The 23170-nt window shown below is 31.7% G+C and overlaps 1 pseudogene; it reads right to left on the bottom strand.

The window, feature by feature from the left end:
• Positions 1-5466: 5466 nt before the first annotated feature.
• LOC149514498 (18S ribosomal RNA) lies at positions 5467-6569 on the bottom strand (annotated as a pseudogene).
• Positions 6570-23170: the final 16601 nt, after the last annotated feature.

Here is a 23170-nt window from a genome sequence, read left to right as displayed (position 1 = left end):
GCATACATGCTTACATAGAAGGTTGAACTTAGGCATATAGAGTTAATTCCTAGCCTAAGGCTACACGAATTCAAGTTTAAAGTCTGGAGCTTATGACAGTTGGTATCAAAGTAGGTTTTGTTCAGTTATGTCCAAGTCACACTTAAGGCGTTCATGAAAATAATATCCTAAAATGATATTGCTAGCCAACAACTAGAGGCCTAGAAGCAAGATCATGAAAAAGGGAAGAAAGCTAGATTAAGAGACATCTAGTCTACCATAGATAGGCAGTTGGCCAAGGTGAGGTGATTGTGGGTGATATGAAAGAGAAACTTAATGAAGTGGAGGCTTACTTTGATGATTTGGACACTAGAGAGGAGGAGCTCAAAGGTAAGATACAGAATGAGACCATTAATATGTTCACCTAACAGAATGAAGCCTTAAAGACCCTAGTGGAGACCATGTGTAAGAAGATCGAGGAGCTCAGAGAGGAGCTCACTACTTGCAAAATAGCCATTAGGAATGGCATAATAGCTGGAGTGCCAAAGTCCCAAATGGATATCCCTAAACCTAAGGAGTTCAAGGGGACTATGGCTGTCAAGGAAGTGGATAACTTTTTATGAGGGATGGACTAGTACTTTCGAGCCATGGGCATATGGAATGATGCTACTAAAGTAAGCACCACTTCAATGTATCTTACTGATGTTACCTTATTATGGTAAAGGCACAAGTGTGATGATGTAAGGCATGGTGGTGCCTTGATTAGAACCTAGGAGGAGTTCTAAAGAGTATTTAGGGAGCAGTTCTATCCTGAGCATGCCAATGATGAGGTGTAGGCAAAGTTATGCCAGCTTACTCAACAAAGAGAGGTCAAGAAGTATGTCCAGAAGTTCTCTAAATTAATGCTTTAGATTTCAAATCTAAGTGAGACCGAGGGTCTATTTGCCTTCATGGATGGGCTTAAGTTATAGGTGAAGCATGAGCTACAAAGGAGGGGAGTTCGTGATCTAGCCAAGGCCATCACCACCGCTAAGTCCTTAGTGGAGTTTAGGCAACAAAAACAAGTTTGAGTCTTCTAAACCCAAAGGTAAGGGCAAAAGAGATCGAGATCGACAATCCAAGGGAGAAAACCATGACTGATGGTCTAAAGATAGAGATTGAGATAGTTCATATATGGATGGCTAGGGGAAGCCACTGGTAGGGAAGTGGAAGGCTAAAAGAAACCAAGAGCTGCTCTCTTTTTACCTATGTGAAGAATCACATAGAGTTTGAGACTATTCCAAGAAAGGCAAGTTGGCTGCCATAGACAATTAGTTGGATGAAGAGCCATGAAGGGAGACAGTAAAGCTTGGATCGATTATACTCAATGCTATCCAAGGTAAGGGAAGCCACAAGCTAAAGGGACTGATGTATATGGATCTATTGGTTGCAGGTAAGAAAATGAATGCTCTAGTGGACACAGGAGCTTCACATTCGTTCATGTTTGGTAATGGAGCCTAGAAACTCAGTTTGAAGGTGCACAAGGGGATTGGTACCATCAAGATAGTTAACTCTAAAGAGGTTTCAACCATTGGGGTGATGCATGGGGTAAAGCTATAGCTTGGAGGTTAGAAGGGCAAGGAGACCATTGAGGTAATACGCTTAGATGACTATAAGTTTGTGGTTGGTTTAGATTTTCTTGTTTTAATTAACACTTTCATTGTACCTTTTTCCAACTGTATATGCATTCTGGATACATGTTACCAGTGCCTTGTACCATTAAGGTACAAGCTCGGGCTTAGGATCAAGGTGCTATCAACCATTCAATTTGCCAAGGTGGTGAGTAGGGATGAAGACACTTTCTTGGCTACCCTAAAGTATGATAAATTGAGTGAGCCAAAGTTTGACATCCCTTTGGAAGTGCTAGAGGTGCTAGAGACCTTTAGCGATGTGATGCTTGCATAGTTGCCTAGCAGGCTATCACCCAAGAGAGAAGTGGCCATAAGATCGAGCTGGTGCCTAAGGCTAAGCCACCAGCCAAAGCCTCTTATCGAATGTCAACCCTAGAGTTGGAATAGTTGAGGAAACAGCTTAAGAAGCTAAGTGATACTGGCTACATCATGCTATTGAAGGCCTTATATGGTGCCCTAATTTTATTCCAATGCAAGCATGATGGGTGCTTGCAGTTGTGTATTGATTAAAGGGCATTGAACAAGTTAACCATCAAGAACAAGTATCCTACCCCTCATTGCAGACTTGTTCAACCAACTTGGAGATAAAGGTGGTTCACCATGTTGGATTTGAGGTTAGGGTATTAACAAGTTAGGATCACGAAAAGAGATAAGCCCAAACAATGTGTGTCACCTGTTGTGGCTCTTACGAGTTCTTAGTTATGCCATTCAGACTCACCAATGCTCTGACAAGATTCTACATGCTCATGAACAAGGCACTACAATCATTCCTTAATCATTTTGTTATGGCTTATCTTGATGATACTATGATCTATAGCTAGACATTGAAAAAGCATGTAGACTACTTAAGACAGGTGTTCGAGGTGCTACAAGTGAATGAACTATTCATGAAAAAAGAGAAGTGCTCATTTACCCAGTGAAAGGTACTGTTTCTAGGCCACATAGTAAGAGGTGGCAAGATACGTATGATATAAGTAAGGTCCAAACAATTCTGGATTTGGAATTGCCAACTAAGGTCACTAAGTTGAGATCATTCCTTGGGCTAATCAACTATTACCAGCACTTCATCAAAGGCCACTTAGCCATCACCACACCATTGACTAATTTGCTCAATAAAAAGAGAGTGTGGGAGTGGAGCACCAAATGCTAGGAAGCTTTTAATTGGTTGAAGCGAGTAGTGATTGAAAAGCCAGTGTTGGCCTTGCCAAACCATGCCAATCTATATGAGGTGCATACAAATGCATTAGACTTTGTGATGAGGGTGTGCTAATGTAAAAAAACCATCTGGTTGCATTTAAGAGCTAGAAACTCAACGAAACCAAGTGCAGATACATGGTCTAAGAGAAAGAATATGGTAGCAATGGTGCACTACTTGCACACTTGGCAGCATTACTTATTAAGGTCAAGGTTTAAGGTTAGAATCAATAATGTTGCAACTAGCTACTTCCAAATACAGAAGAAGCTATATCTCAAATAAACCTACTAGTAAGATTTTCTTACGAAATTTGATTATAGGTTAGAGTACAAGATTGGATAGGTAAACATAATGGCCGATGCACTTAGTAGGAAGGTGAGCCTTACTGCCATTAACCAAATAGAGAGGTTTTTGGCACCTCACATCAGGGAAGGGCTATCCCATGATCCTATAACACAAATTCTAATTGATCTTGCCAAGCAAGGTAAGACTAGACATTTTTGGCTATATGATGGTTTATTATACACCAAGGGCAGTAGGTTGTTTATGCTGTAGCATGGGAAGCTTCGCAAGGAGGTGATGCAAGAGTGCCATGATTCAAAGTGGGTTGGTCACTCAGGTGTGCACCATACCTTAGCCTTGCTAGAGGATCGTTACTACTAGCCACACATGAGAGATGATGTTGAGGCCTATGTGAAGACTTGTCTTATGTGCCAACAGGACAAGGTAGAGCTCAAGCCACCAGATAGTCTCTTGGAGCCTCTGCCTATACCAAAGTGACCATAGGAGAGCATCACTATTGACTTCATAGTTAGTTACCCAAGGTAGATGGGTTTGGGAGCATTATGGTAGTGGCAGATAGGTTTTCCAAGTATAGGATTTTTGTTTCAGTAACTAAGGAGTGCCCAACCAAGTAGGTAGCTCATTTATTCTTGAAAAATATGGTGAAGAATTGAGGAGTACAATAGATCATTTTTAACTATTGGAACTGACGATTCACAGGGTAGTTTTGGACTGAGTTATAAAAGCTATTGGGTTCAGACTTAAACTTTTCCACCAACATACATCCTTAAACCAATGGGTAGATCAAGCGAGTGAATAGATTGTTAGAGGTTGACCTCAGGCACTATGTGAGTGACACATAATTAGACTAGCTAAAGTTGCTTGATGTCACCCACTTCTTATACAACCTGCAATGAAGTGAAGTAGCAAACCAAAGTCCTTTTGAGATTGTGATAAGGTAGCAATCGTTAACGTACAGTTCAATTGTTGCAAGTTATATAGGGCCTAACCTAGTAGCCTACAAGTTTGGCAAAGCTTGGTAGGAGCAAGCTAACTTGGCCAAAGTCTGTCTAAATAAAGCTACGAAGAGGTCAAGAAGTGGGTGGACCAAAAAAAAAGGGACGTGCAATTCCAAGTAAGGGACTTGGTCTTGGTTAAGCTACACCCCATCATATGCCATAAAGGCTTACATAAGGGTTTAATCTTCTTAAAAGGGTAGGCAAGGTTGCCTACAAGCTGGATATGCCATCAAAGTTCAGAGAATGCCCAATTTTTTATGTGAGCATGCTTAAGTAGTTCTACGAGGGCCAGAAGGATCCAGGATAGGCAAAGTCAAGGCATGCACCATTGGGAGCCAGGCCCCATATAAGAAAGAGGTTTAATGCATTCTGACTGTAAAGCAACAAAATTATCAACCAAGATAGGAATACTTTATGTAGTGGAAGGGGTTTCCAAACAGTGAAGCTAGTTAGGAACTAGCAGATGACTTATGGTAGTTTGAAGACCATATTAGATAGTTTTATGTAGAAGACATGATGCAAGCATTGTGAGATCAAGTGGCGAGAATGTCATGCCATGGGTGGGCACACCAATAGCTAAGGCTCGAACACTAGCGACCTAGGCTTGAGCACCAGGGATAGTAGCAATGGATTGCACAATAAGCATGGGAGAAGTGTCTAGGTCACCTGTACAACACTCAAGCCAACCTGCACAATCAGGGCTAGGCCCACATCATGCCCACACCACACCTAAGTAGGCCTAGGAGAGTGGGATCAATCCATAACCATCTAAAAGCATCCAAGTTTGGTAACATACGACTGGAGGATCTGGTTAACCCTAAGAATCAGAAGGGGATCATTAGAATCAAGATTTAATCTATATTTTAATTGTAATCCCTTAATTCTAGGACTCATGTAATCCTTTGATTTTAGGAATAGCCATATAGTGCTAAGGCTATAAATAGAATTACCCATCCCTTAGTTGTATCAATCACACACTTCAGTAATATACAAAGCATATTCTAGCATCTTTTGTGTTTTCTAGCATGTGTATTCTGCCTTTTCTAGTTGTTTGCATGCACACTTATGTAGTAGGCTAAACTTACGCATACAAAGTCAATTTCTAGCCTAAGGCTGCACGGATTCAGGTTTAAAGTCTAAAGCCTGTGATACATGCACCAGCACCCATAGAATCTAGAAAAAGCTCTTAGTTTGTCAATCCTTACTATGTTTGGACCTAGAAAGTTTTCTAATGTTGAGTTAAATTAAGCTACAAGCTCCACTTCTAGTGTTGCCTTTTCATCAAATCTTTTAAGTTTCAGCCTTGCAACCATACTTCCCCAATAACCCAAAGATTTTGATTTTTCATAAGGTGCCGTGGAGTCCTAAAAGTAACACCATCGATCCCTAGTCGGCATCATTTATGGTTGAGACTAGAATGGTATTTGATCATCTTTGAGCCCCTAACTTTCATTCTTGATTAATGAAAACATCATTGGAAAATGCTTTTATAGTTGTTCATCTTTCATAAATCCAAGAATTTCACCTCTAATTATGAAATACAAATGCCCCCGATTGTCCCTATTAATTTTTACTCCAATCTTGAAGGCCAATATAATAGGACCAAAATCCTATGATGTTATCCCATGCTAATATATACAAGCATAGGCCTGCTTTGACCGCTCTAATTTTTTTAAAGTAATAGAGCCAGAGGAATGGCCTAGCCAATTAAGGCTAGGATCAAATCATCGATAGTAAGGAATAGTAGACTAGTGCTTACTGTAAGGCAGACCAAACAACCTAATCCTAGTTCTAACTATGATCTTTTTAACTACAACAACTTAAATATATGCTATTAGAGCTAGAATTACCACGGTTGTTGGCACCAGACTTGCCTTCTAATGGATCCTCATTAAGAGATTTAGATTGTACTCATTCCAATTATGAGACTCATAGAGCCTTGTATTGTTATTTATTGTCACTACCTCCCTATGTCAGGATTGGGTAATTTACACCCTTACTACCTTTCTTAGATGTGGTAGCTATTCTTAGGCATCCTTTTGGAATCAAACCCTAATTCTTCATCACCTGTCACTACCATAGTAGACCACTATCCTACCATCAAAAGTTGATAGGGTAGAAATTTGAATAATGCATTACCAGCACAAAGGCTATGTGATCCATTGAGTTATCATGAATCATCATAGCAATTGGCAAAGCCTGTATTGACTTTTTATCTAATAAATGCATACCTTTCAGAAGTCAAGGTTTGTTATACATATTAGCTTTAGAATTACTATGGTTATCCGAGTAGTAGATACCATCAAACAAACTATAACTAATTTAATGAGTCATTCACAGTTTCACAGTCTAAATTAGTTTATACTTACACATGCATGGTTTAATCTTTGTGACAAGTATATGACTACTAGTAGGATCAACCACGTAGCATCCTTTAAGATGTTGGCATCGCATAGGCCTGAATGCACTAATTGAAAGAGAGAGCCAACACAGAGTAGAAACATCGTGTGTGTTGAGCACGTGAATTTAAAGCATAAGACGAATAAGGGCCAAGAGCTTATGCCCATAAAACATTTCACATCAAAGAAAATGATCGAACACTAGTGCACCATTGTAGCCATGGAAGTTTGGGTGGCACACTAAGGACACAAGGCATGATTAAGGTCCAACCCATAGCCTCTAAAAATAAAATATGGATGAGAGATAGTAAGACATCTAATTTTCATTGATTTAGGTATAAAGCATAGGATCTCGATTGCATCCTTAGGGTATAATGACCACATTGAAAGAGAATGAAGAGGATGATAGGTTGACAGTTTGATGCATTGAGCATGGAGCCTGCCAACACATACAACCATAGCATCACTCATATGCCCATTATGTATAAGTGGCAGCATCCATGCACACCGATCCATAACCCACCTGATCGATTACTCGATAAGTGAATGGAGAAAATGACATGCAAGGCCATGCCACAATCATTTTGTATGGGAAAAACAAAAGCAAAGGCCATGAGAGTACCTTTTCCATCCAACAAGTAACAATGATGTGACACCATCAATACTTGGTCTCATCAAGATTGTACAAGCAAACTCTGTTGTCACCACCCAAGTGGACATTGCCTAATTTAGGGACTTGTTCCTAGGGACTTGGACATAATTGGTTGCATGCACGAGCTTGGCTAGGCCAAAGCATTTTTATGGTTAATGAGAAGGGACCGTAAGACTACCAAATACCCAAAAGACTTGGTTAGGCCAAGCCTATGACTACACTTTCTGCTTGTGTCATGGTCTGTAAACTGGTCTAGGGCCAAGGGTTCTTTCCAAGTCTGGTGATAGTTTAACTTTTAACGGGATAGTGTCTGACAACTAAGAGGACTAGGCCTTGAGGTGCACTGGAGGTCCAGGTTGCAAGAAACCAGCCTAGAACAATGGTGTGGGCAGTGATCATGGCTTTAGTGACTCAAGCAAGGTGTTTAGGTTTGGCACAGTCGAGCTAAGCCTAAGTGCGGCCAGTACGGGTGTAAGTGCGACCAGTACGGGTGCATAGGCGAGCATGTGGGCACCTAATCAGACCTTGTTGGAAACATAAATGATTAAGGTGTGAGCATACAATTAGGCCTAAGTGTGGGCATACCTAAATCTAGACCTGAGATAATTAGAGTTGGCAACACTGAGTTGAGCCTAGGTGTGGGCACGAGTACAAGCCTAGGCATGAGTGGCACTAAGCATGGGCCTAGAACAACCATGATAGATTCTCATTCATATTGGATAAAAAATGCTAAGAATATACTGGAGCATCATATCTCTTAAAATCAATGATTGTATCATATCTTTTAGAATCAAAGGATTTAACTGGTGTAATCTCTAGAGTTTAGGAACATATCTCAAGCACTAAATGTAAAGGAGGCCTCACTTATAAATAGAGAGTCTCCTACCCTCATCTACAAAAGGGAAGACACTAAAACCATTGAGTAATAAGTTCTTTACTCTTGCCTTAAACCTTTTTATTGTTCTTTTGTTAGCTTTTCTTCAGGCACTTGCTATGCCTTTTTTTTTTGCAATGTATTAGGCAATCAAGCCCCGTGTTCTAATGTGTCTGTGCACCATTTATTGTGTTAGGCTGATCTAGGATACAAAAAAGTCTATCCCCATGTTTTGAAACTATGTGAGCTTGGGGCTTGAGTCTTAACCCATGACAAAAGGTATTAGAGCTTCAAAAAAGTTAGGAGTAGGCCATATAGTTTGATAACAAGTGGTATTAGTGCCTGGTTCGAAGGAGTTGGCAATTGGGAGTAGGCAGCAAACCAAATATCAGGGGTATCAAAGCTTGGATCAGACCAAAGGTGGTGATCAAAGCCTTGGTTTAGAGTGTACAACAAATCTTTGTTCATGACAAAATGAGCTAAAGTTACCGTGTGAGCCAGAGTTGGCATCGATACAGGTTAGGGGACTTATGTGTGGGCATCGTGGTATGGTGTATGGGTATTATGGTAAGTTGTGTAGGCTTCATACTGTGTGTGCAGACATTTACAGTGTGTATGAATATTCTACTGTATGGTGCAGGTGGTTTGCTACATGGTGCGGGCATCTTAGAAGGGGTATTATGCTCATGTGTTAGTGAAATGATCTTGGTGTGCTAGGTACACACATACTAGAGTACAGGATAGGTGCTTGACAATTTATTATTGTATGTTGTAGGTGCACTGGGCATGATATACAGATGTGCAAGTGTACAAACTAGTGCCTAACTGAGATACTGGTATGCTGAGCCAGTGTGCAGACTGGTGCCTGACAGTGTGTGCTATCCTAGTATGTCATGCTAGTGTGCTAGTTTACGAGGACCAGAACTAAATTGCTAGAGTTTCTACTAGAGTTGAGGTAAACCTTCAGTTTGTGCATTTGTGTCTAATAGTTTGTGTGTTTTGGCTATGGCATGGCTAGGGAAAACTAGATAGGGGGCCAAAACGAGGTGCTCAAGGAACGCCTATCTATAAACTAGTGGGGAAGGCTTTTTCAGATAATAGATCGATTCAGGGACATTAAGGGATCTTCAAATAAGGCAATGGAGAAGCTCATGCAGTGTATTAAGGTGTTGGAATCCATGGTGTCAACCTTGCGAGAAGAGCTAGCCAGGTTTAAGGTTGACCATGTTGCATTGCAAGCTGCCATGGTTGTTGGGGTAGGCTTGGGATCAAGAGTGGAGTTGCCTAATCATTTCAATGTTGGAGCAAAGCCATGGGTGTAGACACCCCATTTTGTCTGAAGTTTAAAATTTAATTTATTTTATTATTTATTTTTCAATAAAAAAACATAAAAATGGCAAATATTTAGTTAAAAAAGGATTGTTTAGTTGGATAAAAGTTTTTAAAAAAAATGAAATTCAATCCTAATCCAACTATCAAATAGACTCTATCAAGAGTTTAATATGAGTTGAAGCACTATTTGGACTAGAATTGTCACCTATAAATAGACCTGTTAATCATTAGCAAAATGACACATAAGAAATCAACAGTGAAACAAAAAAAAATACTCAGCCGAAACCTAAGGAAAAAATTGGCACAGCTTGTTTTTAGAGTGGTGACATTTAACAGACCATCATGTAAAGTCACTAGGGGAAGAAGCAAGAAAAAAAGTGCCTTAATTGAAAATCTAAGAAAGAAAAAAGCAAACGAGAAAGGGAAATGAGCAAACAATAAAAGCAAAAGGATTTGATAAAGCCAACAAATTGACTATTAAGAGATTTTAGTTTAAAAGCCCACGTGCTCACAAGCTCCAATTCCTACTTTTGGTACTTATTTGTCTTTCCCTATTTATTATGTGATTCAATTATTTTCTGGTTAGTGACTTTATTTTGATGCATAGTTTTAGGAAAGTACTTTTATATCTGATATGGATAAAGTATATAATATTAAACAAAAAGTTTTAAATGAATTTTCTTTTAAATTATAAAAACTTTATTATTATTATTATTATTTTAGGGATGAAAGCTTAAAATTCAAGAATATTGATTTGGTAATGAAATTCTAAAAAATCACAAATGAGTGATTTCTTTTAGAAATTTTTAGATGAAAATTTTTTCTAAATTTAACCCAAATGGAAGAAAATTTTAGATAAAATTTCAACATCAATAATTAACATTTATTTTTTTAAAAAAATAAAAAACACAAATTTAATATAATTTTGAAATTAAAATGCTAATTACCCAATGATGAGATTCTTAAAAATTTCAAATGGCAAATTTTCTAAAAAATCTCTAGGTGAGAAATTTCTCTTAAATTTGTCCAAAATTGTGGAATAATTTAGATGAAATTTCAATAAAAGTAATTGTATTCTTTTCCAAATGAAAAATTTTTGGTTGAAAATATTTGACAATTATCCAAGGATGAGAATTTTAGAAATTTCAAATGATAAATTTCTTAAGAAATCACTGGTGAAAATTTTCTTTAAATTTATCCCAAATGGTGAAAGAATTTAAATGAAGCTTCAAAAAATAATTGTCATATTATTTTCTTTCCAAAGATATTAAAAAAAAAAAAGAATTTCTAAATAGAACCGAATGGTGAAAATTTTAGAAATAAAAAAATTTTCTAAATTGGCCCAAATGTTGGAAAATTTAGAAATAAAACTTGCAAAATAAAAAATAAATTCAGAGGATGAAATTTTTAGTAATCACAAATGGTTGATTACCTAAGAAATTTTTAGGTAAGGAGATATTTCTAATTTGGCCCAAATGGTAGAATGATTAAATATATTTTCAATAAAAAAATCAAAATAAAAATTATTAAACCTTTTTTTGACAATAGAGTCTCTTCAAGAAAACAAATGGGATTCTTAAATACTCTTGAGATGAGGAAGTATTTTTAAGAATTCTACTAGATTGAAGGAGAAATCTTAGAAGTTATTTCCAATATTCAATAAATAAAACCATTAGAACCAAGATAATTGTTAGGATAATTTAAAATTAAATGGTACCATTTAGGATGGGAGTCATGGGAGTGCTATAACCTTCCCCATACGTAATTGAACTTTCGAACCTAGTTCTATTCAAAAGGTCAGAAGCTGAGTTCCTTAAAAAGATAGATTCATTAGGTGGCCAATCACACCTAGATAAAAGATTAATGATGACTTCATTTGTTAAGTCTAGCTATAGATTTTTGGATCTATATGTTATGATAGTTTGGCGACTCCACTAGGGAATATTAAGAGTCAGGCCATAACATTTTAATTTTGTCCTATCCTATGATCTAATGCTTTTAAATTGTAATTATCTATTTACTAATGTTTTTTTTTTCTCTTTCATTTGAATTATGAGGGGGTTTGAATATGTTCTTTCACACACATTATCATATGCATTTACATTACATGAGCTCTATACCTAAGCTTCATCCCTCTTAGGAGAGAGTAAAGTACTTATGCTTTCGTAAGATGATAATCTCTGCAATGGCTAGTGAAATACTCCCACTCAAATTGAATCATTTATGTTGGTAGCCTGTGATGGGTGAGGATTGGAATGCCTTACTAGTTTGTGATGGACAATGATGTAAAGAACAATTTAGGAGCCTTTAGTGGTCAAAGTCACCTAACCCTACATATAATTTACACTTAAGATGCCAACCTTAAGATAGAGCCTTTTTTACCCATTGATAGATGTAATTTGATGTTAAGACATAAGAAGGAACAGTTTATGATCTAACCAATTTTTTTTTTGATTTTATGCATTTGCATTATCATTTTCATTGTCATATTTAACATTATGCATTTGCATCATTTTTATAGAGGGAATATTTGCCACATATTAGATTTCGTCCATGGAAATGTACATTCCATTCATGCATCAAAACACCAAACATAAAGCATAGCATTTTTTATAATGTAATTATGGTACAAGGTTTAAAGATAGCTCCACCGTCTAATAACCCAGTTCAACCTATTCATCATCAGTACAACACTAGAGCTTGAGCCAGGGAAATGGAATAAGAAAATACAAATCATCTAAAAAAATAGAGAAGGCCCAAGAAAAACTTGAAAGAGAGTTGAGTAAGATTATAGAATGCTTGAATAAATTGAATAAGGGAAATGATGTAGAAGAAAATACTAGCATGCCAAACCAGCCCTCACAAGAGTTGTTGATCCTCAATATCCTTATGATTTTACACCTCATTAAGCCCAGTCCACATAGGATGTACGACTATAGTAGTTCACATATCCTATAGAGTATACATACTCCGGAATGCCATCAACTTCAAATCCAAGGCATACCAGAGTTATGTAAATCCTATCTTTATTGAGAAGGCAATAGAAACAATACAAATCCTTAACTTGGATGATCTAAAAGAGAAAGAAAAGTTGAGGCCTAATGAGAAGGAAACTTTAGAAGGCTCAAAAGCTAAATAGAAGATGAACTTGTTAGAGAAAAGGTTATGAGTAGTCAAAAGAATTGGTTATGGTTCTATGGATATTACTGGGCTTTGTTTAGTCCCATATGTCATTATTCTTCTGAAGTTCAAGGTACTAAAGTTTGAGAAATATGATGGTACAAAGTACCCAAAGATCCACATTACCATGTACTATCGGAAGATGGTTGCCCATGCTAATAATGAAAAGCTGTTATGCATATATTTTGAGATAGCCTTATTGGCTTTGTTGTTAGGTGGTATGTCCAAGTGGATAAGACTCGTATTCAATCTTGGAGTGATATGACCTGTAGCTTCATTAGTCAGTATCAGCATATAATAAATCTAGCTCCTGATCATCTTTTCTTACAGAATATGGAAAAAAATGTGACTGAATCATTTAAGGATTATGCCTAGATATGAAGAGACATAGCTACTCAAGTTCAGCCACCTTTGACTGAGAAAAAAACCACAGTGCTATTTGTAAGCACTTTAAAATCTCTTTATTATGAAAAGATGATAGGGAATACAACAAAAAACTTTATTGATATAGCGATTTCAGGAGAAATTATTGAAAATGCCATCAAGAGTGGCAAGCTTCAAGAAGGAGAAACCATCAAGAAAGAAGGGTTGCCTAAAAAGAAAGAAACTGAAACCCAAGCTATAAATTTTGATAGGCAACAATTCAAAAGCTATACCCTATATCAATCGTCTATTCACCTTGTTTGCTATCCCATAGTTACTGGTATTTTGTAGGCTCCTTACCAACTATATCCATAACCAGGTTACCCACTAACCTATTAATAAGCTTTTTAAGTATCTGCATATGGGACTGGTCATATCACTACATCAACTTCAAAGACTAACAACAGAGCGAGTGATTTAAGGAGATTTTGAAATAACCAAGAAAGGGCCCGCATTGATCTATCCCTATAACTTACAGTGAGTTATTCCCAAAACTAGTCAAGAATGATTTGGTATCTTCAATTATTCAAGAACTATTAAAGCCACCATATCCAAAATGGTATGATGCTAATGCCACATATGATTATCATAATTGGAACATGGGTCATTCTATTGAAACTTGCCCTACTTTCAAACACAAGGTGCAAAGTTTGATTTGGAAATGCGTAGTGAGCTTCTATGAATCAGGGGTAAGATGTCAATAAAATTCCTTTACCTAATCACATAGAGGATTTTTTTTTTAAGAAAGATGTTAAGGCTAGTTGGATGTTGCTTATCATTTTTGGATTTCTTTCAAAGTAATGTTAGAATTTTTTATGTAATAAGATTTCATTTTTTATCATTTTAATAAAAGGCAAGTGTGATGCAATTCATTAAATTTTCTCTTTAATCCCAACCACTAGTCCATGCTTTGATTTTTTTCTCATGTCTTTTTATTCCCATTCCAAATGATGAATGTTTAGACAATAATAACAATTATTTTAGGATTTAATTTTGAGAACTCATTCACATTGATCTGTAGAGACTATTTAAGCAAAGGAAGCAAGCTGCTAGCATATATAAAATAGATATGTCTTGAAGACATGTAGTCTTTTATAATGATCCATGAGTTTATCTTTGTCTAATAGATGATTTTCAAGGAAAGCATTCACATTTGAGATGAAAATTAGTTGTCTTTCTTTTACCATTCATAAAACCATTCATTGCTTCGATGAATCAATTGGGAACATGGGTCATTCTATTGAAACTTGCACTAAACCTACTAATAAGCTTTTCAAGTATCTGTATTAGGTTTGGTGTTTGGGGTTTAGGGTTTGAGGTCTCAGGTCTCGGGTCTCCGGTCTAGGGTCTCGAGTTTAAGGTTTTTGAGGTTTGGGGTTTGGCATTTGGGGTTTGGCATTTGGGGTTTGGGGTTTGGGGTTCAGGGTTTTGGGGTTTGGGGTTAAGGTTTAGGATTTAGGGTTTAAGGTTTAGAGGTTAGGGTTAGGGTTTGGGTTTTGGGTTTTGGGTTTTGGGATTAGGGTTTGGGGTTGAGGTTTAGGGTTTCGGGTCTAGGGTCTGAGGTCTGGGGTTTTTGGGGTTTGGAGTTCGGCGTTTGGGGTTTCGGGTTTAGGGTTTAGGGTTTAGGGCTTAGGGTTTAGGGTTTAGGGTTTAGGGTTTAAGGTTTAAGGTCTTACTAAGTTTTAGAATATTAATAAATTAGTATTATTTTTATTTCCATAAGCTTGTATGATTAGAAATAATTATTTTATGAGAAAACAAATATCATAATGATTTAAGATTGATATTTATTCAAATAGTCATAACTTGCTTTTTAATTTTTGAAAGTTAATAAAGTAGTATTATTTTATTTTAGATAAGTTTTTATGAACTGAAACAATTGTTTTATGATAAAACAAAAGGTTTGATGAAGTTAAATAGATAATTGTTCAAATAGTCAAATTTATTTGAACTTGTTCGATAAATAAATTTTTTTTAAATCTCTTGCTCATTAATTTTTTGAATGTTAATAAATTAGTATTATTTCATTCTGAATAAGCTTGTATGAATTAAAATAATTTTTTTATAACTAAACAACAGGTCAAAATAATTTGAAGTAGATAATTGTTCTAATAGTCCTAACTATTTGAACCGGTTCGATAAATACATTTATTTTTTAAATCTCTTATTAATTTTTGGAATATTATTAAATTAGTATTATTTTAATCTGAATAAGCTTATATGAAAAGAAACAATTGTTTTATGATGAAATAAAGATCATAATGATTTAAGATAGATAATTGTTCACATAATCACAACAATTTAAACTATTTCTGTAAACAAATTTAGTTTTTAAATCTCTTATTAATTTTCAAATTTTTAATAGATTAGTATTATTTTGTTCTGAATAATTTTGCATGAATAGAAACAATTGTTTTATTAAAAAACAAAAGGTCATAAAGATTTGAAATAAATAATTATTCAAATGGACATGACTATTTAACTTGTTTGGTTAATAGATTTACTTTTAAATCTCCTACCTATTGATTTTTAGAATATTAATAAATTAGTATTATTTTATTTCAAATAAAATTATATGAATAGAAACTATTATTTTATGACAAAACAAAATATCATAACTATTTGAAATAAATAATTGTTCAAATAGGCATAATAACTATTTAAACTTGCTTGGTAAACAGATTTATTTTTTTAAATCTTATTAATTTTTGAAATATTAATAAACTAGTATTATTTTATTTCAAATATGCTTGTATGAACAGAAATAATTGGCTTATAACAAAACAAAAGGTCATAACTATTTGAAATAGATAATTGTTCAAACAGCCATAACTATTTGAATGTGTTTAGAAAATAGATTTATTTTTAAAATTTTTACTTATTAATTTTTTGAAATATTAATAAATTTATATTATTTTATTTGAAATAAGCTTATATGAACAGAAATAATTATTTTATGACAAAATAAAATGTCATAATGATTTGAAATAAAAAATTGTTCAAATAGTCATAACTATTCAAACTTTTCGATAAATAGATTCATTTTTTAAATCTCTTGCTCATTAATTTTTGGAATATTAATAAATTAGTATTATTTTATTTTGAATAAGCCTATATTAACAAATATAATTGTTTTATGATGAAGCAAAATGTCATAACGATTTCAAATAGATAATTATTCAAATAGTTATGACTATTTGAACTTGTACGGTAAACATATTTATTTTTAAAATCTTTTACTCATTAATTTTTGAAATATTAATAAATAATATTATTTTAATCCAAAAAAGCTTCTATGAACAAAATAATTAGTTTTTTGAAAAAACGAAAAGTCATAATGATTTGAAATAAATAATTATTCAAATAGTCATAACTATTTGAATTTATTCAGCAAATAGAGTTGCTTTTTAAATCTTTTACTTATTAATTTGTCTGAATATTAATAAATTTGTATTGTTTTAATTAAAATATGCTTGTATGAATAGAAAAAATTATTTTATGACAAATCCAAAGGTTATAGCAATTTAAAATAGGTAATTACTCAAATAGTCATAACTATTTGAACTTATAAACAAATTCAGTTTTTAAATCTCTTATTAATTTTTAGAATATTAATAAATTAGAATTATGTTATTCCGAATAAGCTTATAGGAATAGAAACAATTGTTGTGACAGAACAAAAGGTCATAATGATTTGAAATAGATAATTGTTCAAACAATCAAAACTATTTGCACTGGTTAGGCCAACAGATTAATTTTTTAAATCTGTTACTTATTAAATTTTAGAATATTAATTAATTAGCATTACTTTGTTTTGAATGAGATTGTATTAATAGAAAAAATTATTTTATGACGAAACAAATGGTCATAATGATTTGCAATAAATAATTGTTCAAATTATTATAACTAATTGAACTGGTATAGTAAATAGATTTATTTTTTAAATCTCCCATTAATTTTTAAAATATTAATAAATTAATATTATTTTATTCTGAACAAACTTATATGAACAAAAACATTTGTTTTATGACAAAGCAAAAGGTCATAATGATTTGAAATAGATAATTATTCATATACCCTTAACTATTTGAACTATTTCAGCAAATAATTTTTTTTTTAAATCTCTTAGTTACTAATTTTCATAATATTTTTAGATTAGTATTATTTTATTCCGAATAAGCTTGTATGAACATAAATAATTGTTTTATGACAAAATAAAAGGTTATAACGATTTGAAATATATAATAGTTCAAATAGTCATAACTATTTGAACTAGTTTGATAAATAGATTTATTTTTTAAATCTTCTACTCATTAATTTTTGAAATATTAATAAATTAGTATTATTTTATTCCAAATAGGCTTTATAATGAAAAAAATTTGTTTTATGGCAAAATAAATGTTCATAACGATTTAAAATAGATAATTGTTTAAATTGCCATAATTATTTGAACCGATTTGATAAATTGATTTTATTTTTTAAATCTCTAACTTTTCAATTTTTGAATTATTAATAAATTAATATTATATTATTTTGGATAAACTTTTAAAAACTTAAACAATTTTTTTATTATAAAACAAAAGGTCATAACGATTTTAAATAGATAATTGTTCAAATAGTCATAACTATTTGAATTTGTTTGGTAAATAGATTTATTTTTTAAAACTTTCTTGCTTATTAATTTTCTAAATGTTAATAAAATAGTATTATTTTAGTTCAAATAAGCTTGTATGAACTAAAACAATTATTTTATGATTAAATAAAAGGTCAAAACGATTTGAAATAGATAATTGATCTAATGGTCTTAACTATTTGAACGGGTTCGACAAATACATTTATTTTTTAAATCTCTTACTTATTAATTTTAGAATATTATTAGTTTAGCAATATTTTACTCCAAATAAGCTTGTATGGATGGAAACAATTGTTTTATGATAAAACAAAGATCATAACGATTTGAGATAGATAATTATTTAAATAGTCATAACTATTTGAACTGGTTCGATAAATAGATTTAGTGTTTAAATCTCTTGCTTATTAATTTTTGAAATATTAGTAAAATAGTATTATATTATTTTGAATAAGTTTTTATGATCTTAAACAATTATTTTTTGACAAAACAAAAGTTCTTAATGTCTTTAAATAGAAAATTATTCAAATAGTCAAATCTATTTGAACTTATTCAGTAAATAGATTTATGTTTTTAAATCTCTTGCTCATTAATTTTTCAAATGTTAATAAATTAGTATTATTATATTTTAAATAAGCTTGCATAAACTGAAATAATTGTTTTATGACTGAAAAGAAGGTTAGAATGATTTGAAATAGATAATTGTTTTAATAGTCTTAACTATTTCAACTAATTCAACAAACACTTATTATTTTTAATCTCTTACTTATTAATTTTTGAAAAATTTTTAAATTAGTATTATTTTAATTTGAATAAGCTTGTATGAAAAGAAACAATTGTTTTATGACAAAATAAAGATCATAACAATTTGAGATAGGTAATTGTTCAAATAGTCATAACTATTTAAACTACTTTTGTGAACAAATTTAATTTTTAAATCTCTTATGAGTTTCTAAAATATTAATAGATCAGTATTATTTTATTCTAAATAATTTTTAAAGAACAGATATGACCTTTTATTTGTCATAAACTAATTGTTTCTATTCATACAAGCTTATTCATAATAAAATAATATTAATTTATTAAAATTCCAAAAGTTAATAAGTAAAAGATTTAAAAAATAAATCTATTTGCTGAGTGAGTTTAAATAGTTATAACTATTTGAATAGTTATTTATTTCAAATCATTATAAACTTTTGTTTTTGTTATAAAAAAGTTGTTTCTATTCATAGTAGTTTATTTGGAATAAAATAATACTAATTTATTAATATAATAAAATTAATGAGTTGGAGACTTAAGAAATTAATCTATTTACCAAACAAGTTCGAATAGTTACGTCCATTCGAATTATTATCTATTTCAAATCATTATGATATTTTGTTTTGTTATAAAAAAATTATTTTTATTCATACAAAATTATTCAAAATAAAATAATACTAATTTATTAATATTTCTAAAATTAATAAGAGATTTAAAAACTAAATCTATTGACCAAACTAGTTCAAATTGTTATGACTATTTGAACAATTATCTATCTCAAATCATTATGTACTTTGTTTTGTCATAAAATAATTGTTTCTATTCATACAAGCTTATTCGAAGAAAAACATTGCTAAACTAATAATATTCTAAAATTAATAAGTAATAGATTTAAAAAGTAATTGTGTTTGTCGAATCAGTTCAAATAGTTAAGAATATTAGAACAATTATCTATTTCAAATTGTTTTGACTTTTTGTTTAGTTATAAAATAATTGTTTCAGTTCGTAAATGCTTATTTGAAATAAAATAATATTATTTTATTAACATTCAAAAAACTAATAAGCAAGAAATTTAAAAAACTAAATATGCTTACCGAACAAATTCAAATAGTTATGACTATTTGAACAATTATCCATTTAAAATCATTATGACCTTTTGTTTTATAATAAAACAAATGTTTTAGTTCATAAAAGCTTATTCAAAATAAAATAATATTACTTTATTAATATTTTAAAAATTGAGAAGTTGGAGATTTAAAAAATAAATCAATTTATTGAATAAGTTCAAATAATTGTGGCCATTTGAACAATTATCTATTTCAAATTATTATGAACTTTTGTTTTGTCATAAAATAATTGTTTTTCATCATATAAGCCTATTCAAAATAAAATGATACTAATTTAATAATATTTCAAAAACTAATGAGTAAGAGATTTAAAAAATAAATAGTTATGACTATTTGAACAATTATATATTTCAAATCGTTATAACCTTTTTGTTTTGTCATAAAACATTTATTTATGTTCATACAAGGTTATTTGAAATAAAATAATACTAATATAATAATATTATGAAAATTAATAACTAAGAGATTCAAAAAATAAATTTGTTTCCCAAACCTGTTCAAATAGTAAAGGTTGTATGAATAATTATCTATTTCAAATTGTTATGACCTTTTGTTTTGTCATAAAACAAATGCTTTTGTTCATATAAGTTTGTTCAGAATAAAATAACATTAATTTATTAATATTTTGAAAATTATTAAGTGTTAGCTTTTTAGGTGAGATGGTGATCCAAGAGGGGGGTTAATTGGATTTTTGTAAATTCTTCCCAAACAATGATTTTAATATAGTTGAATGGAAATTAAAACAATAAGCACTTTTGATGAAAATATAATACAAGCAATAATAATTAATGAACCTAAAATCAAATATAAACAATAATAAATTGTAAGGAGATTGGGATAGAGAAATCAAATATAATGATTTATAGAGGTTCGGTCCTTCTCCACAAGGCACCTACATCATCTCTTCTTGATTGTCCACACCAAGGCTTCAATCCACTATTCTTGAATTACAAATACAACCTATCTTTTTCTTTCTAAGGCTTAAGATAGAAACCTCTACCGTTTGCAGTATTTTACCCAATCTCACTACAAAGCTCTCAAGATGATACCTTACCTCTTGTTTTCCTCCACCCTTGTATATCAAAGGTAATTTTGCAAACAATAGAACAACCTTTCTAAGGCTAAGTGTTTGCTAAGTTTAAGTACAAGAAAATGATGAATGAACAACAAATATAATTTGGATACAAGAAATACAAAGACATGGACTCTGAAGCTCTAAAAACTTTTGATTCTTTAAGAGAATTAAAATATCGCTTATTGGCTCTTGCTTTCTTGATTCATCATTCTTTTAGGTATGTTGGAGTGCCTAATTTATAGAGAAATTGAAGGAGTGGCCATTGGGGATGCTTGGGAGAAGAAAATAGCTATTGAAAGCATGAAAAAATAGCCGTTGGTGTGATTTTGCCTAGACCCAATCGATCCCTTCCTTGAGGGGATCGATCCCGTCAATGGCTGGGTGGTTGACTCCTGTTTGCACTCTACTCACTAATTTGATCATATCTTAAGTTATACAAATCCAAATTACAAACTGTTTGAAGATTTAGAAACTATATTAAATGGCTTTCTATACATATAAAGTTTATCACCTAATTCACTGTGTACGAATTATAGTGAATTTTCAAATTTACCCTTTGTGCAGTTTTTAGACAACTACAGAGTGTCTAGTAAAAATTCAAAATCTTTTCTTAGAAAATTTGGATTTTGATTTTGTTTGATCCATTAGAAAGTAGACTCAAAAAGCTTTCCAACCATATAAAATTCAAATATTAAAACTTTGTGAATTAATACAAAAAAATGAAACAAATTCAATGTTAGAAAACTTTGTTATTGTAAAACAACTTTCTTAAGTTAACTATTTCTCAAAACCAATATTATTAAAATTGTATTAAGTCCAAAATGAATAAATTCATTTTAAAAATAAAAATTGAACTTTCATATAAGCTCAAATAAATAATCTTTAAAGGTAGATTTGGTTTGAGAAATATGAAAACAAAGAAAGGTTTGTTTAAGCTTTGAAAATCATATTATTTATTTAGTACCAAAATATAAAACTTAAGAACATATACTAAATAAATCTTTTTCAAAATCTTGATCAAGCTTATTTAGCTTAATGTTTTGTCATTTCAAAATAAGTATCAATTCAAGGCTAACAATCTCCTCCTTTTTGATATAACAAAGCTTAAAGATAAATTTGCTTGATGAAAAACTTTCTTTGAAACATTTAAGATTTTGAAAGACATTTTGGAAAACTCCCCCTTAATTTATGCATCCTAATCCAACACAACTCAACAAACATATGTTAGAGCATATATATCAAATAAGCACAATCAAACATATGCATGTCAAGCACAAGCAAATTTGTCCATATGATATTTCTCCCCCTTTTTGTGATAGCAAAAAGGTATGAGCATATTAATGAGCAGATAAACACAAAAAGGCATCATTAACAAATATATTCATGAAACATTTCTCCTCCTTTTTGTTTATGCTCTTTAAACTCCTATATTAATTGCAATGAGCATACAAGAAGAAATATCTCTAAACTCTCTCCCCCTTTTTGTCATTACGAAAGAAAGAGAGATCAATTCAAGGCATGGGACAAAATGCTTGATACCAATAATATCAAGAGTATTTTGAATGCATGTAATCAAGTCTAATATGCACAATCAACTTCACATACATGTATTCAAGCATAAAAGCATAAGTGTATCCAATTTTTTAGCATTTTAGCACAAGTCATCAAATTTACTACATGAAATTTATGAGCAAAGGATAATGAATGATATGCAATCTACTCATAAATCATGTTAGCATAAGATGTGATTAGAACCTAAAACACCAATAGCAATCAAGCATAAATTCAAGCACACGCATACAAGCTCATACCAATTGTTAAAGATATGTAATGATAAAGCATACCAATTGTTATCATAAAATAAATCAAACAAAATTGTATTCTAAAATTTCTCCTCATTTTCGAAATAAGGATTAATCAATACACAATTTTGCATGAAAGGCACAAGCTATATCAAGGATAGGCATATAAATAAGCATCTATGAAAGTTAAAAAAAATCTTTAGCAATTTTGATATCAATTGTTAGCAATTTTGATATCAATTGTTAGCAATTTTATTCAACAACTTTCATAGAACAAACATACTTTAAGCATATGAAAGATTCATTCAATACATACATAAATGATAATAGTAATCTTTCATAAGTTATCCTATCCAAATAAGAACCAAAAGCTCACATGTATATAATAGATCATAAGTACTAATGGGCAATGATGTTCAATCATCATGTCTTAGCAAAGTTTATATAAACATGATTTTTCTTTTAAACATGATGAGCACATATGCTATAGCAAAGAAATAATGAAAGCATAATTATTCAATTATAATCCAAATTATTTCAATGTATAGCAATGTATTTAATCTATGCACATGCAAGTAATCAAACATATATTTATTTCAAACAAAATCACACAAGCATATGCAAGAACATTTCAAAACATGTATAGCAATTTACCCCAAAAAAATGCAAACCTTTAGACACAATATGGTACATGCTATCTCAATGGATTCAATCAATGAACATGTATAAAGAAATCAATCAATTTAACTCGTATCCATGTTCAAGGATTCAT

The sequence above is a fragment of the Durio zibethinus genome, chromosome 15 (assembly GCF_047325235.1).
Source record: "Durio zibethinus cultivar Kanyao isolate XHJ-2024 chromosome 15, ASM4732523v1, whole genome shotgun sequence".
Lineage (NCBI taxonomy): Eukaryota > Viridiplantae > Streptophyta > Magnoliopsida > Malvales > Malvaceae > Durio > Durio zibethinus.
Note: the sequence above shows the minus strand (reverse complement) of the source record. Positions and strands in the feature narration are given on the sequence as shown.